The following is a 14504-nucleotide window of genomic DNA, read 5'->3' as shown; positions in this document are numbered from 1 at the left end:
AGAGACACAGATATAGGCATGTCATGCCCTTCTAAAATCCAAAAAGTGAGAAGCCGACACGTTCAGTCCGCTCCTGCCCGTGCCACCTCCGCGTCGCCGGGTTTGTGCCAGAGCCGCGGTGAACCCTGACGGCAGCCCCCCTCTCCCAATACTGGTGCCTGTCCGCTGGTGGGTCGAGCGAGCCCCCCTGTGGTGGAGGCAGCTCTAAGCTTTTTAATTTAAATTGTCTCTCTAATTTGAATGAATCCACTTTAAATCCATTTACAAGGATCTATTGGAGGGCAAGTCTCATGCCAGCAGCCGCGTAATTCCAGCTCCAGTAGCGTCCACTAAAGCTGCTGCAGTTAAAAAGCTTTTATAAGGATCGAGCTCGGCTGTCCACCGCAAGGCATCCTACTGCCAGTCCCAGCCCCTATGCCTTGGGGTGCCTCCTGATGCTCTTCACTGAATATCCCGTGGTCCCGAAGCATTTCCTTTGAAAAAATTAAGTGTCCAAACTACAGGTGGTGTAGCTTGCTTAACAGCCGGGATAATCCGCTGACTAGCAGACACTGCTACTAGGCACAAAGTATTTCCTGGGCTAGATGCAGTTAAAAATTTGTAATTAGATACTCTCGTTGGATGCTGAGAAAGCATTCCATAGAGTCTCCTGGCACGCCATATATGATTCTCTTAAAAAGCTTGGGGTAGGGGTCTAGGGGACCCTTTTATAGCCAAAATCACGGCCCTGTATCGCAATACGTCACCTAGGCTGAAGATAAATGGAACTGTAGCACCCTGAGGGCTCGGTTGCTACAGAGGTATTGCACCTCACCCAGAGGTGTGATATCTCACTCTCAGGTAAGGATGTAGTGTGGATCAGGACCCGACACCTGCATGCATTACACCACATTGCCGTGGGGCAGGGTGACCAATATGCCCCTGAGATGGGCACGACAGTCCCTGTCCCTGGCTGGAGTGGGGGGAGGGAACACTGAGGAAGGGGAACCCTGTAGTGCAGGAGCAGGGAGGAAGCAGTTCCTGTTTGCATTGAGAAGGGAGTATAAAAGGTGGGCACCATCTTAGTTCAGTGCAGAGAAGTCTGAGCAGAAGTGGCAGGGAGCAGGGGCTCTGCATGAGCTCTGCTCCGGAGGCGGGCCTAGTAACAGAGGCCCAGGCCTGGAAGAGGGAGAAGGAAGGAAGAGGAGCGGAGAAGGCTCCAGGAACGAGGAACGAAGGGATCCCAGGGGTGCGGACGGGCGAGTCGCCACCGCACGCCCCAAATCCACTTGCGTGGAGGGGTCAGGCCAAAGGGGGAGACCGGTCCCCGAAACTAGTGGAGGCAGGAAACGACCCTCAGCTAGAAACAGGAGGCTGTGACATTTTATGTGGCGCAGCCCCTCGCTACACCCGCTAGGAAGGCACCACATAGGGTCAGGGAAATTGGCGCCAAGTTTACCAAGAGGAGGCCCGAGGCAGCCGGACAGAAGTGTTGGTAAGAAAGGCCAGACAAAGGACACACAAAGGGGGTCCTGTGAAGCGCTCCAAAGTTATCTGGGAGTTGTCTGAGCCCCTCACCTGGTGAGCACAGTACGACGTGGGCAGCCGTTACCTGCAGACGTGGTCTGGATAATAAGCACTGTGAGTAAAGGCCCTGGACTGCATCACTGACTCCGTGTCGTTACTGCTGCTGCCCTGCACCATCACCCCCATCCTCCGCATACACTGCCCTGAGGCTATACTCCTCCCGTGGGGAGTTATGCTACGCTCTGCTGCACCCACAACACCAGCCTCAGCGGTCTACCCTGGAGCGGCGGTTCACTCTGACCGCAATCCACGGGTGGTGTAGTCGGACATTTAAACATCAAAACCACATAAATAGTTCCGCCACTGGTTTGACCGCCCTGAGCCACGGAACCGGGTCGCTGCCACGGAGACTACAACCACCAGCATCCACCAAAAAGGGTCCGGCTCCGGGTGTCCCAAGGCCCAGGGGGCGCGTCAGAACATTTTCATCACCTTTCACAATCACCAATGGGACAAGGCAGGGATGTTCTCTGTCCCCTCTCTTATACATCCTAGTGACGGAGCACCTGCTCTCATCAATTCGCCATAACCCCAATATTAGGTGGATTGAGGTGGGAGGCACCGAGTACAAGTGCTCTCTATTTGCTGATGATGTCCTAGTATATATCACTCAATCACATATATCCATCCATGCTGTTATGGCTGAAATAGATCACTTTGTTACATGGTCAAATTTTAAAATCAATGCAGCGAAGTCTGAGGCCCTCCATGTCTCGCTCCCCAAATCCATATAGGATTCCATCCAGTCCAACTTTCCCTTTGCCTGGCCCTCACAGGGTATCAAATACTTAGGAATTCCTATTCATAGAGACCTCTCCCATCTATGTTATCTTAATTTTGGGCCCTTTATTGAACAACTCCATACAGACCACGGTTGGCAAGTTAGAACTGTAAGATTCACTACGTGAACCACTGGTGTTTTGTGGAAAAGCACATGTACACTGTGTTCCAAATTATTATGCAAAAAGTGTTTAGGAGTGATAAGGGAAGAATTTGTTTGTTTGTTTGTCAGTTAAACTCATTGATGGTGATGTGTGTCAGTGCTCTTTATATCACTGTAAGCATTTGCAGACACCTGTGCTAATTAGTTTGGCAGGTGTGTCCAATGAAAGGCAAGACTACTTAAGAAGGCTGTCCCACATTATTAAGCAGCCTACATTTTCTGCCAAAATGGGAAAGAAAAAGGATGTGTCGGCTGCTGAGAAGCAACAAATTGTGGAGTGTTTAGGTCAAGGCATGACTACAATCAACATTGTGCGATGATCAGGATGAAGTGTCTTGGCAATCAAGAAGTATGTAGCTGATTCACAGTACACACGTGTGCGTGCTGATAAGGGCAAATTGAGGACTCTTTCCTACAGGCAATTACGTCAGGTTGAAAGAGCAGCGGCAAAAAAGCCTTGTCATAGCAGCAGACAAGTTTTTGAAGCTGCTGGTGCCTCCAAAGTCCCCCGAACAACAAGATGCAGGGTCCTTCAGAGGTTTGCAGCTTTGCATACGCCATCCTGTCGACCTCCTCTATCCACTTCACACAAGCAGAAACGGCTCCAGTGGGCCAAACATTACATGAAGACTGATTTCAAAACTGTTTTGTTCATGGATGAGTGCCGTGCAGCGCTCGATGGTCCAGATGGATGGAGTGGAGGATGGCTGGTTGATGGACACCCCACGCAAACACGGCTACAGCGCCAACAAGGAGGAGGTGGAGTAATGTTTTGGGCTGGAATCATGGGGAGAGAGATTGTCGGCCCCTTTAGGATCCCTGAAGGCGCTAAAGATGAACTCCATAATGTATGTGGATTTTCTCAAACAGCACTTCCTGCCATGGTTCAAGAAGAAGAACCGTGTATTTCACAGCAAGATCATTTTTTTGCATGATAATGCATGCACCATCTCATGCTGCACATAAAACATCTGCATCTCTGGCTGATATGGGCATAAAAGGGGACAAACTTATGGTGTGACCCCCATGCTCCCCTGACCTCTACCCCATTCAGAACCTTTGGAGCATCATTAAAAGGAGTGTCTATGATGGCGGGAGGCAGTTCACATCTAAGCAACAGCTCTGGGAGGGTATTCTGTCCTCATGCAAAACAATTGAAGCAGAAACCATCCAAAACCTGACAAATTCAATGGACGAGAGAGTTCAGAAGCTCCTTTCGAACAAGGGGTCCTATGTGAAAATGTAACATCACCTAGAATAAAGTTATGAGTTGAAAACTGTGTGATTTCAGTTTCTAACAACCTGCTAATGCTTATAATTTCAAAAATGACCATTTTTTTGGTCTTTATTAAAATGAAAAGGTTGATCGAAAAGTTTGGGGGATCTAAGAGTGTGGCAACCCAGTAGTCATGATTACTTCGAATTCTGACAATCTGAGGGTCATGCTTCAGGTAGTGCAGCAAGAAGGCACTTATGTGTCTTGCGCATCTCGGAGCCCCAAAATTATTTTCCGGGCTAGATGCAGCTAAAAATTATTATTAATTTTAAATCTGGTGAAGCTTTAGTATAGATGGCCTAATAGGATCACTGCTGCACACTGCTACAAAGCCCAAATTATTTTTCAGTCAAGATACAGATAAACATGATTAGTAATTTTAAATCTGGTGGAGCTTATTATAGATGGCCTAATAGAATCAGTCCTGCACACTGCTACAAAGCCCAAATTATTTTCCAGCCAAGATTCAGATAAACATGATTAGTAATTTGAAAGCTTAAAACGGTTGGTAGGGTGATTTTAACCAATCATCAAGCTTTTACTCTCCCCAGGATGACACAGGGGTAGAAAAGTCGTTTCGGATCCATGATTTGTTCATCTTTATGAACGTGAGTCTGTCTACATTATCAGTGGAGAGCCGCGTGTGCTTATCTGTCAGCACACCACCAGCAGCGCTGAACACACGTTCAGACAGAACGCTGGCTGCGGGGCATGACAAGGTCTCCAAGGCGTAAGTGGCTAGCTCCGGCCATTTATCCAGATTGGAAGCCCAAAAAGAGCAAGGGTCCAGTGACACAGTCATGGCTTCAATGTTTACTTGGAGATACTCCTGTACCATCGTCTCTAGGCGTTGACTATGTGTCAGACTTCTTGTCTCCTGTGGCCTTGCAAAGGATGGGCTAAAAAAGTGGTGAAATGATTCCGCAAAATTGATGTTACCAGCAGATACTGTGGTTCTGTTACGGTTTGAGTGCTGAACACTTGACGGTCCCACGGTTGGCAAGTTGGAACTGTGAGATTCACTACGTGCACCACTGGTATTTTGTGGAAAAGCACATGTAAGATTCTGCAACAGTCTCTGCTGATTCTCCTGCATGCGTGCATCCCTTTCTATGGCAGGAATAATTTCTGCAAATTTACTTTTGTACCGGGGATCTAACAGTGTGGCAACCCAGTAGTCAGGATTATTTCTAATTCTCACAATTCGAGGGTCATGTTGCAGGTAGTGCAGCAAGAAGGCACTCATGTGTGTTGCGCATCCAGGAGCACCAAGTCCCTGTTGTGTTGGTGGCGAGGTAACAATCATGCTTCCTTCCTCTGTCCTCTCCCCCCAACCTCGCACAACAGAAATGTGATCAAGGTCTCCCTCATCTGATGAGTCTTCCATCAGTTCGTCCTCCACTTCTTCCTGGGCTCCTGCACCTTCCTCACTAGTTTGGCTGCTACCATGCGCCCTGGTAAAACCATCTCCCCCACCCTCACATGCCTGCCGCCTTGGTGCTGCCGACCGTATGGACCTTGCAGATGTTAGCCGTTCCGCATACAACTCCTCCTCCTCTACTTCCTCCACCTCCTCTTGTGCCACCACCTGACTCCGAATTCTGTTTAACATGTGCTCCAGCATGCAAATCACCGGAATAGTCATGCTGATAATGGCATCGTCAGCACTAAACATCTTCGTCGCCATTTTAAAACTGTGCAGAAGGGTGCATAGGTCCCTGATCTGAGACCACTCCTCCAGCGTGATTTGCCCCACCTCTGGATCTCGTTGGCCCAGGCTATACGTCAGAACGTATTGCACTAGGGCTTGTCGGTGCTGCCACAGTCGCTGCAACATGTGCAGAGTTGAATTCCACCGGGTAGGCACATCGCATTTTAGCCTGTGAAGTGGCAGGCCCAACGACTTCTGTAGAGATGTAAGTCGCTGAGCTGCGGGATGCGAACGGCGGAAGTGAGCACACAGCGACCGTGCCCTCTGCAGAAGGCCATCTAGTCTGGGATAGTGGGCTAAAAATTGCGTGTGTGACATTGCCCCGGCGAAGGGCCGCACCCAGGTTTGCAGGATTGTCGCACACGGCCTTCCCTGGTTTCAGGTCCAGTGGAGACAACCATTCATGAAATTGGTTCTCCAGAGCTGACCACAACTCCTCAGCTGTGTGACTCACATTTCCCAGACATTTCAATGTAAAAACCGCCTGATGACGTTGAGCCCTACTGCCAGCATAGTAAGGAGGTGTGCAGGATCCCTTCTGCGCAGTTAGAAAGCTTGTGGCATGACCAGACAGGCTTTGGGTGCAGGTGGAAGACCGAGAGGAGGTTGAGGAGGCAGAAGCAGTGGAGGAACTTTGACATAAAGAGGATTGACGCACAACTCGTGGGGACGGCAAGACTTGGACAGCAGCCCCTTGTCCTACTGTCACCATAGCTTCCTAGTGCCCAGTCAGCGACATGTAACGCCCCTGTCCATGCCTACTCGTCCAAGTGTCTGTGGTGAAATGCACCCTGTCACACACAGAGTTTCTCAAAGAAGCGGTGATGTTGTGTGCGACATGCTGGTGGAGCGCAGGCACACCTTTCTTTGAGAAGTAGTGCCGACTGGGCATCTGGTACTGGGGCACTGCGACGGACATAAGGTCTCGAAAATCCTCTGTGTCCACCAGGCGGAAAGGCAGCATTTCTGTAGCCAAGAGCTTGCAGATGGTGAAATTCAACCTCTTAGCTTTCTCATGGCTAGGAGGAAATGGTCTTTTACTTGTCCACATCTGAGGGACCGAGGGCTGGCTATTGTGCTTAGATGGGGTTGATAAGGGTTTCCCCGGCAAACTGCCGGTCTGTGAGGAAGATGCAGGCGGACATGTTAGGTTGCCTTGATCCAAAGGTGGTGCTATCGATGTCGGACAGCGCTCAACACCAGCTGGTGTTACCACCTCCAAAGAAAATGATGACCTGCCAATCACGCTGGCTGTTGCGGGTAAAGAGGTGGCAGGTCTGTGCCCCAAAACAGGTGTGACTGCTGTCCCCCCAGTCACAGAGGATGAAGAGGCCGCGGATGCACAAGATATGGCAGAAGGTGTTTGGCCCGGCCGGTTGGCCGCATTGTAGCACACTGAGCTTCCCACTGCAACTTATGCTTCATGTCCATGTGCCGGTTCATGCATGAAGTACTCAAACTATGTATTTTTTGGCCTCTACTTAGCTTTTGCTGACAAATGTTACAGATAACACGACTTGGGTCATCTTTATCGATCTGAAAAAATGCCCAGGCTATGCAAGGCTTAGCACCCATGCGACCTGAAGAGCCACCACGACTTGTGGTGAGAGGCAGAGTTGTGTTTGAGGATGCAGTTGTTGACGTGCTTCCAGTACTACGTCTCTGTCCAGGAAGGCGCAACCTGACCTCGTCGTCACTAGCATCTTCCTCCACCTCCTCTGCTGACCTCATCTCTTGGCTGACTGTGGGTTGACAGTAAGTGGGACCTCCAACCTCATCATCATCACCCTGTGCGTTATCACACCCGTCGTCCTCAGAGCCAACCTGTTCCTGCCCTGACAAAAAACTAAAGTTGTCGCTCCAATCAGGTATTTGAGTCTTATCATCGTCTTCCTCATTGTCTCCACCAACAGGAGTTACAGTTTGGGAATGAGGGTCTACATTATGGTCAGAACCTTCTGCGTCTGGTCCTGGATCCGACTCATAAAGATTCTGGGCATCAGTGCAGATCATTTCCTCGTCTGGATTCACAGAAGCGCTGGAGTCGACCTCTGATTCCCAGGCTATAGTATGAGTAAACAGCTCTGCAGACTCAACCATCTGTTCTACCTCATACTCAGACGGGCAGCTGGAGATTTGGGAGCTGTGAGGAAGCAAGTGCGATTGGGGTGACACCTTTGAGGACTGGAGTATTTGTGATGTTGAAGTTGATGTGGAGGAGAGCCCACTTAAAGGAGCACTTGATATCCGTTGAAGCACCTGCTGTTTTTGTGCCTCATCTGGAATTTGTAGCGATTGGCGTGGCCGTAAGAAAGGGATCTTATCACATTGTCCGCTAAAAGAAGTAGACATTTTAGTTTGGCTGGAAGATGGTCTTTCTTCTGCAGGTTACTGTTGCTTTAACACCTACCCCACGGACACAACCTTTTTTCCCCTTCCCAACACGCCTATTCCCCTTTCCACCAGCAGCAGGCCTTTTTCCACTCATTTTGGTGGTTAACTAATTCACAACTCTGGAGTTGTTTGCACAAAAAAACAATGGATGGGAACCGAGCAGAGCTGAGTGGCCAAACTGTGGTATTAGGCCTAAACTATTGGCTGGGTTAGATGCAGAAAAAAATTATATTCAATTTGCAACCTGATGGAGGTCAGTATAGATGGACTAATAGAACAAGTCCCACACACAGCTAGAAGCCCAAATATTTTTTCAGAGGTAGATGCAGAAAAATTTTTTATTCAGTTTGCAACCTGATGGAGGTCTGTATAGATGGATTAAAAGAACAAGTCCCACACACAGCTACAAGCCCAATATTTTTTCAGAGGTAGATGCAGAAAAAATATATATTCAGTTTGCAACCTGATGGAGGTCAGTATAGATGGACTAATAGAGAAAGTCCCACACACTGCTAGAAGGCCAAATATTTTTTCAGAGCTAGATGCAGACAAAAAATTATTTTGAATTTGCAACCTGATGGAGGTCAGTAAAGGTGGACTAATAGAACAAGTCCCAAACAATGCTAGAAGGCCAAATATTTTTTCAGAGCTAGATGCAGAAAAAAATTATATTCAGTTTGCAACCTGATGGAGGTCTGTATAGATGGATTAATAGAACAAGTCCCACACACAGCTAGAAGCCCAAATATTTTTTCAGAGGTAGATGCAGATAAAAATTATTTTTAATTTGCAACCTGATGGAGGTCAGTATAGATGGACTAATAGAGAAAGTCCCACACACTGCTAGAAGGCCAAATATTTTTTCAGAGCTAGATGCAGATAAAAATTATATTCAATTTGCAACCTGATGGAGGTCAGTATAGATGGACTAATAGAACAAGTCCCACACACAGCTAGAAGCCCAAATATTTTTTCAGAGGTACTGTAGATGCAGATAAAAATTATTTTTAATTTGCAACCTGATGGAGGTCAGTATAGATGGACTAATAGAGAAAGTCCCACACACTGCTAGAAGGCCAAATATTTTTTCAGAGCTAGATGCAGAAAAAAATTATATTCAGTTTGCAACCTGATGGAGGTCAGTATAGATGGACTAATAGAGAAAGTCCCACACACTGCTAGAAGGCCACATATTTTTTCAGAGGTAGATGCAGAAAAAAATATATTCAGTTTGCAACCTGATGGAGGTCTGTATAGATGGATTAATAGAACAAGTCCCACACACAGCTAGAAGCCCAATATTTTTTCAGAGGTAGATGCAGAAAAAAATATATTCAGTTTGCAACCTGATGGAGGTCAGTATAGATGGACTAATTCAACAAGTCCCACACACAGCTAGAAGCCCAATATTTTTTCAGAGGTAGCTGCAGAAAAAAATATATTCAGTTTGCAACCTGATGGAGGTCTGTATAGATGGATTAATAGAACAAGTCCCACACACAGCTAGAAGCCCAATATTTTTTCAGAGGTAGATGCAGAAAAAAATATATTCAGTTTGCAACCTGATGGAGGTCAGTATAGATGGACTAATACAACAAGTCCCACACACAGCTAGAAGCCCAATATTTTTTCAGAGGTAGATGCAGAAAAAAATATATTCAGTTTGCAACCTGATGGAGGTCTGTATAGATGGATTAATAGAACAAGTCCCACACACAGCTAGAAGCCCAATATTTTTTCAGAGGTAGATGCAGAAAAAAATATATTCAGTTTGCAACCTGATGGAGGTCAAAATAGATGGACTAATGCAACAAGTCCCACACACAGCTAGAAGCCCAATATTTTTTCAGAGCTAGATGCAGAAAAAAATTATATTCAATTTGCAACCTGATGGAGGTCAGTATAGATGGACTAATAGAATGATGCTATGCCCAAAAGATTTTACTTCACTAGGTGCAGTAAAAAAATTGGTATTCTATACACAGGTGGTATATCTTGCAACACAGATAGGCTACTCCACTGACTAACACACTCTGCAATAGGCCAAAAAGGATTAGCTTTGCTAGATTCAGCCAAATGCTGTGAAAAAAACTTGCACAGCACTGGCACAGACCTGCCTGGCAAAAACTGATAGGAACTGATGTAACCTAGTCCTGAAAAGGACTGCAATTACAATTAGTCTTTACTCCCACAACCTATCTATTTAAGAGCACAGACCTCCCTGATAAAAGTCGTAGGAAATGCTGTAACCTAGTCCTTAAAAGGACTGCAATCACAACTATTCCCTACTCCCAAGCTATCTGTAGATTTGTGCGAAAATTGGCTTGAAATTAACAAGGTATAGCGCACACAGCAACAGCGGTGCCGTCTAACACGCAGCTGCAGCAGTGAGAATATGGTGGCGACGGGGAAAATGGCTTGGTCTTATAGGGCAAGGACATGTGACATACACTGCCAATGACACATGCCCTTGCTTGTGTGAAAAAAAGCACTTCGCTCCATGTGTGCGCTGCTGATAGGCTGACAGATTGCACCTCCCCACTGTAAATGCGGGAAAGAGAAAAAAAAATGGAGATCTTCATTGTTCCCGCAGAGATCCATCCCCTGCCCCTCCCCCCACCCCGCTGTACACTCAAACTGCGTATTAACATTAATTTTCATCATTACTGAGAAAAAATCCAGTTATGATTTTGGTGAACGAACAGTTATCGAACATAACCTCGAACAGCCGAATTTTTCTCAAATTGTTCGTGTTCGCCGAACGGCTCGAACACCGCCCAAAACAGCTCGAATTTGAGATTGGCGAACAGTTCGAGTAGAACAACGCTCATCTCTACTAATGGGACATTGAAATAGGGAGTTTATTGTGCATTTTTTAATTGACAAAAAGTATGGAAACTATGGAAAATAGCAGTCTAAAATTCCTTACTTATTTATTACATGTACAGTGCCCTCAGCATTTCTTCACCTAATGTTTATTGGGTTACTTTGGGCATTCTCTTAGGGTTCAAACTTACTGTTGTATCATAGTTCTGTCTTGTATGGAGTGAAATAATGAACTGCCAGATGGATGCTGAAGTTCAATATAATGTATCTGTAAGTTACATCCAAATCCAAAATGGAGCATACTTCTTTTATTCTAGTGGAGAATCTAGCAGGTACAACAGTACATAGCAATGTAGGGCTCCCTCACTTCCAAGGAGTTCCATTAAGCTCTGTGCACCACAGAAAAAGATTTGTGTCCATGTTCAGTAGATCTCACTGAGCACGAAGGTTCTGTTTTTGTTGAATACATTTATTGAATTCATGAATTTATTACCCCTGAATGTGCAAAAAGTATAAATGCAAATACTTAGGCCTTGCAGTTCGTCAAAAGAAAGTCAAAATGTTCTGCAACTGTCATGGTTAAAGCATGCTTGATTCTCTTCTCCTATAGCTGACACCCTTACTCCACATCAAGTTTTACAAGTTGCCCAGAGTTTTTCAGTAGAATCATCTTTCTAGACATCTTAATTCCCAGTTAAGGACACACCAGTGTCTTAGCACTGAGACTCTAAAATTCAGTTATTTGGAGAACTCCATCATCTGTTAACACTGTGCATTCATCTTACAATACTACTGTGATAATAATAATAATAATATTTTTTTATTTCTATAGAGCCAACATATTCCGCAGCACTTTACATTTTAGAGGGGACTTGCACAGACAATAAAAGACATTATAGAATAACAATAATCACATAAATCAACAGATACCAGGAGGAGAGAGGGCCCTGTTCGCAAGCTTACAATCTATGAAGAAGTTGGGGAGACACGAAAGGTGGATGGTAACAATTGCTTGTGTTGTATAGTCAACCATCAATGTAATAAAAAGGGCAATCAGTGATCACCTAATGCTAAATGAAGCAGTCACAAACCAGTATGTGAACAGGTATAGACACATAAGTCTAATAAGTACATGGGGGTGTGTGAACAGATGATACGAGGGACCTGGTTTGGAAGGAAATTTTGTATGGTGGGAAAAAATGGGGAATAGTAAGATAAGGGAGGTGGGCAATAGGCCAGTCTGAAGAAATGCGTGTTTAGGGCATGCTTAAAACTGTAGGTTTTGGGGGTTAAGCGAAGAGTCCTGGGTAGTGTGTTCCAAAGAATTGGTGCAGCATGTGAGAAGTTTTGTAGACGGGAGAGGGAGGTTCGGATTATTGAGGATGTTAATCTTAGGTCTTTAGCAGAATGGAGGGCACGGGTAGGGTGGTAGACTGAGACGAAAGAGGAGATGTAGGGTGGTGCTGAAGCATGGAGCACTTTGTGGGTGAGGGTGATGAGTTTATATTGAACTCTGTGGTGGATGGGTAACCAGTGCAATGACTGGCACAGGGTGGAGGCATCGGTGTAGCAGTTGGCGAGGAATATGATCCTGGCTGCTGCATTTAGGACAGATTGGAGAGGGGAGAGTTTAGTAAAAGGGAGACCGATTAGTAGAGAATTGCAGTAGTCCAGACGAGAATGAATCAGAGTGACAGTAAGAGTTTTTACAGAGTCAAATGTAAGAAAAGGTTGAATTCTAGAAATATTTTTGAGGTGTTGTAGATGATATGAGCAGGCAAGTGATTGGATCTGGGGAGAGAAGGAAATATCTGAATCAAGTATAACCCCAAGATAGCGGGCTTGCTGCTGGGGAGTGATGGTGGAGCCACACACGGAGATGGCAATGTTGGGCATAGGTAGGTTCGTGGAGGGAGGAAACACAAGAAGTTCAGTTTTTGACAAATTCAGTTTCAGATAGAGGGAGGACATAATGTTAGGGATGGCAGAAAGACAGTCACTAGTGTTTTGTAATAAAGCAGGGTTGATGTTCAGAGAAGAGATGTATAATTGGCTATCATAAGCATAGAGATGGTACTGAACACCGAATCTACTGATTGTTTGCCCAATAGGAGTGGTGTATAAGGAGAAGCGGAGGGGGCCTAGGACCAATCCTTGAGGAACCCCGACAGTAAGGGGAAAAGGGGAGGAAGAGGAGCAAGCAAAAGATACAGTGAAAGAGCGGTCAGATAGCTAAGAGGAGAAACAGGATAGAACAATGTCCTTTAAGCTAATAGAGTGGAGCATAATGAAGAGTAGCTGGTGATCCACAGTGTCAAATGCTTCAGAGAGATCCAGGAAAATCAGCAGGGAGTAGTGACCATTAGATTTAGCTGTTACTAGATCATTAAAGACTTTAGTGAGGGCAGTTTCAGTTGAGTGTAAAGAGCAGAAGCTGGATTGAAGAGGGTCAAGAAGAGAGTTATCTGAGAGATAGTGGATGAGACAGAAGTAGAGCAAGCGTTCCAGGAGTTTAGAAAGATACCGGATGAGAGAGATTAAATATTTTAGTTGAGTGGTGACAGCCGGGGGACTGAAGGAGATGTGAGTGAATAGGGTCATTGGTAGTGTTGAGCGATACCTTCCGATATCAGGAAATATCGTATTGGATTGGATCGGGCCGATACCCAAAAAGTATCGGATATCGCCGATTCCGATACCGGAAACCAATGCAAGTCAATGGGACACAAATATCGGAATGAAAATAAACCCTTTCTTTCCTTGTAGGTTAATTCTACATGAAGTAAAACAACTAAGAATAATGTAGAATGACATGAAAAGCCGGCAATTCATCAGCGGCATACACCGGTACCCGACAATTTACAACAGAAAGAATAGAGCTTCACACATAGATTAGATAGATAGAAACATGTCAGTCACATATATATGAAGTACAGTGACAGTGTTGCTTACTGTACTTGTCATTTAGTGTAAAGGATTTATTAAAAAAAATATTAGTGTTTTCGTGCACCGTCTCTTTAAAAAAGCCGGCCGGCAATTCAGCAGCGGTACCCGACAATTTATAACAGAAAGAATAGAGCTTCACACATAGATTAGATAGATAGAAACATGTCAGCCACATATATAAGAAGTACAGTGATAGTGTTGCTTACTGTACTTGTCATTTAGTGTAAAGGATTTATTTAAAAAAATAATAGTGTTTTCATGCACCGTCTCTTTAAGAAAGCCGGCCGGCAATTCAGCATCTGTACCCAACAATTTATAACAGAAAGAATAGAGAATCACACATAGATTAGATAGATAGAAACATGTCAGTCACATATATATGAAGTACAGTGACAGTGTTGATTACTGTACTTGTCATTTAGTGTTAAAATAAAGGATTTATTTAAAAAAAAATTGGCGTGGGGTTCCCCTTAATTTTAGGCTCTAGCGGAGGTTAAGCAGACAGCTGGGGCAAATGTTTGAAGCCTGGGAAGGGGGTAATACCCATGGAGCTTCCCAGGCTACTAATATCAGCCCCCAGCTGAATACCTAGCCTTTACTAGCTATTAAAATGGTGGAACCCCCCCAAAAAAATAACGTGGGGTCCCCCCTAATTTAATAGCTAGCACAGGCTAGGCAGACAGCTGGGGGCTGATATTAATAGCCCAGGAAGGGTGCCATGAATATTGGCCCCCTCCCAGGCTAGAAACACCAGCCGTCAGCCGCCCCAGAAATGGCGCATCCATAGGATGCGCCAATTCTGGCACTTAGCTTCGCTCTTCCACGCTGCCCTGGTGCGGTGG

The sequence above is a fragment of the Phyllobates terribilis genome, unplaced genomic scaffold (genome assembly GCF_046119375.1).
Source record: "Phyllobates terribilis strain yellow unplaced genomic scaffold, ASM4611937v1 Scaffold_3__8_contigs__length_932513732, whole genome shotgun sequence".
NCBI classification, from domain to species: Eukaryota; Metazoa; Chordata; class Amphibia; order Anura; family Dendrobatidae; genus Phyllobates; species Phyllobates terribilis.
This window is presented reverse-complemented; position numbering follows the sequence as displayed.